We start from the raw sequence: 3,760 nt of genomic DNA, 5'->3' as shown, positions 1-3,760 counted from the left end.
TGGGAAGTCGTCGTAATCTTCGGTGTCGGCACCTGCTTACCTCTGCCCTCTCCTGCTGCCAGGATGCCCTTCCACCGGCCCCCTGCATCCCAGCTGAAAGTCTCTTCCCTATCACCCTCCCTTCCTAACCCGACCCTGGGCTCTCTCTCATCTCGAAGACAACTCCCTGTGGCCACCTGGGACCTCTGATATCCCTGCCCTCCGTGGGCGCCAGTTGCTTAATTAAGTGGCCTCTGAAAAAGATGATTTGTTTACAATATCTTCCATTTTCAAGCACCACTCAGTTTTGACGATGACCTTTGCTGTTGTCACCCTAGCTTGGAGATCAATCAGTAAGTCAGTCTGTTTTCAAGTTTCTTAGATTTCAGATTAAAAAAAAATATATATTCTGATCTTCAATTTTCCTAATCAATTTCAATTTTGGACAAAAAAAGTTTTGCGGCAATATCTTCAGGTAATTTTTTATTATTATTATTATTTTTGTTTTATCCTGAAACGACTGGTTATCATGTCATTTCATACTCGTAGTATAATCGCACATTCCTTCCTCCCGAAGAAATCTGGGGCGAACGACAACTGGGATCCTATATCGATTTTGCATTATTACTTCATTACTTCACGAAAGCTAAAGGGGGACATAAAGGCGAATGAGGAAGGTTTCGAAAAATTAAGAGTATGTATTATCGACATAAAAAAACTAAAACGAAAAGAAGTAAATGAGTAACCCTTTCAGGTTACCCTTGTAACCCTTTCAGGTTACAAGGGTAACCTGAAAGGGTTGTCCTCATTTGGTTGCAGCATCAAGCTCACCTGAGGAACGTCCAGCTGAGGGAGTCGTGACCAACATCAGAACTGTGCTCAGAAAAGTCACTTTCCCACATCTTAAGAAAGATACTCTTTATTCTAGCAACCCTGTGATAATCAGAAAGAAATTTCAGTCAGTTAGGTATTCCTTTCTCCATTTCAACAATACGTCATTACTCCGTAAATTTATATTTTATACACACACAAATATATATATATATATATATATATATATATATATATATTTGTGTGTGTGTGTGTGTGTACACACGCGCGGTCACACACACACGCAATATAATTTATTCATTTATTTATACAACTTCTTATATTAAGATAAGTTTCAATTTGATAGAAGAAATCTGCATACAGCAAGAAAACTGCAAATGTTTATGCCTGTAGTTGTGATCTTGAAGCCCTATTTGTAGTATATACTGTAGTTTTGGATGGTTTATGGTTCACCACAGGCATACATACCTTCGCCTTAACCAACTAGAGAAAGGTCAGGAAACACTTTAATTTTTTCTGTCTACAGACAATTCAAAAGGATCTCTCGAGTTGCAGGTATAAATAGCTTTGAGACTTGTTTCAAGGCTGTCCATTTAACTGTAGAAATGTATGTTAGAAAGCAAAAGTCCCATTCCCATAATAGAATTATACCTGTAACAGTATACATATCTTATTGTCTGTTCCTTTAGTTTTTAATTATTATTTTGGTTGCCCGTTTTATCAAACGAGTAGATATCTACCCTACATAATCCACAAATCCACATTTTAAAGCTGTGAAGTTTGGGTAAGGAATCGAACTGTAATGAATATTGTTTTGGCAACTGTTTTTATTGCACTGTTGCTTGCCTTCCTATACCATACCCTTCTGTGATAACATATTGTCTGATACTATGAAAATATTGTATTCATTAGTCAAAGTGACCAGCAATTTTGACGGTTTGTATTATGAAGTAGACTGCTTATAGGAATTCTGGAACTTCGGATCTCAGGAAACTTACCTTCTATTACTGTCATGCACGGGTATGGCATGCTGTCTTTTCCCAGCGACATAATGAGATCTTACTTGAAAAAGAAAAGAGATCTTTTTTTATACTGACAATCCAACGTTGGTGCAGTCAATGACAGTGTGTTAGTTAATTACTCTCGTTTGCTCTTGCAAATGGAAGTTGCATGATGGGTTCATCCTTGACTTAATCGATTGTGAATACATGTGGTGAGAATCCCAAATAAAAGTAGGCGGACACAAGGTGGAATAGGGTTTGTGTTAGCCTTATACAACTACAGGGTAATTCACATAACCTTCGTTTCCAACAAGATAGGACCCCTCCAACTTATACAAGAGCAGTCCGTGAGTATCTCGATGAAATATTCCCCAAGAAACAGGTTGGCCGAAGAGGGCCAGTTGATTGGCCAGCACGTTCACCTGAATTTACCCCAGTGGATTATTTCTTTCAGGGAGTACTCAAGGACAAAGTTTATAATCGAAAACCACAAAGTGTTGGTGATCTGAAAAATGATATCAGAGATGCATTTCAAGAAATTAATACACCAAGAGACTTGTGCAAAGATGTTTGTCAAAGCGTGAAAGGCAGACTTCAGAGTTGCGTGAATTGTGATGGAGTTTGAGCACCTGCAATAATAAGATTCTCAGTGCCTTTATATTGTACTATTGTATATACTAAAATTTAATTGTAAGTGGAATAATTGTTTATAAAAAAATAATTGTATTAATTAATACAACTGTATATGTAATCTCAAAATAAATTTTATCATTAACTATCCACCTACTTTTGGTTCACCCTGTATATATATATATATATATATATATATATCTATATATATATATATATATATATATATATATATATATATACATATATATATATATATATATATATATATATATATATATATATATATATATATATACGCATGTATCTAATAAAATGAGCCCATAAAAACACCAAAATATAGAATGTAAGTACTATATTTCAGAGACTGCTGTCTCTCTCTTCAGGTAGGTAATGAATGAGGAAAGTTACAGAAAAGCCAGTATATACCAAGAGATCCATCCACAGGTAGCACATTTTACTAAGTCACCCCCGCTGATAATTCCTCTTCAATCTTAAACATTGGTTGAAGGAAGATTTTATCTATGATATCTGAATCCCAAGTACCCTTTGAGAAGTTCATTACCTCTTTGTTTTAATCAAGGCTGACTCTATCATCTGGCTTTTGTACAGACATTTGCTGCTATATATATATAAAATATATTATATATATATATATATTATATATAGATATATATATATATCTATATATATCCATATATATAATATATATATATAAAAATAATATAAAACTCAGGCATGGGTCCAAGTACAAGTATTCTTACTTGGACTTGTCTTTAAATACGAAATTTTGAGTACTTGTACTTGATATTTTAGAATTCAATGTACTTGTACTTGGTCAAAAATAATTGAAAAATCAAGTTCTTTTAAGTATGTTTTAAGTACATGACATACTTAGTAGGCTGTATTGCATAACTAATCGTATAACAAAAACATCACTAACAGTGATTTTTTTATAATGAATTATGTATTACAATAATAAAGACATACCAATTTTAATTCAAACTTTTTATGATTACTATTGTGTCAACAGATTATCAGTCAATTTTCATACAATCAATTCAAGAATGAACCTGCAATATTTTCTTCACCTCCTGTCTGCAGCTGCAGGCAATATGATCCGTTCTGTAGTACAGTAGTTTAGTCTTTCAGTAGCCATCATTCCCAGCTGTGCTGGTGTCATTATGGCATCACCTAAGGACTCGGGTATATGGAGCCAATTCAAGGTATCCTCTGGCACATTCCGGGGAATCTGTAAGGAGTGTGATTGTCGTATATCATGTTCCAGAAAGGTTACATCCAAACAGATGAGATCACAC

The sequence above is a fragment of the Macrobrachium nipponense genome, chromosome 30 (assembly GCF_015104395.2).
Source record: "Macrobrachium nipponense isolate FS-2020 chromosome 30, ASM1510439v2, whole genome shotgun sequence".
NCBI classification, from domain to species: domain Eukaryota; kingdom Metazoa; phylum Arthropoda; class Malacostraca; order Decapoda; family Palaemonidae; genus Macrobrachium; species Macrobrachium nipponense.
This window is presented reverse-complemented; position numbering follows the sequence as displayed.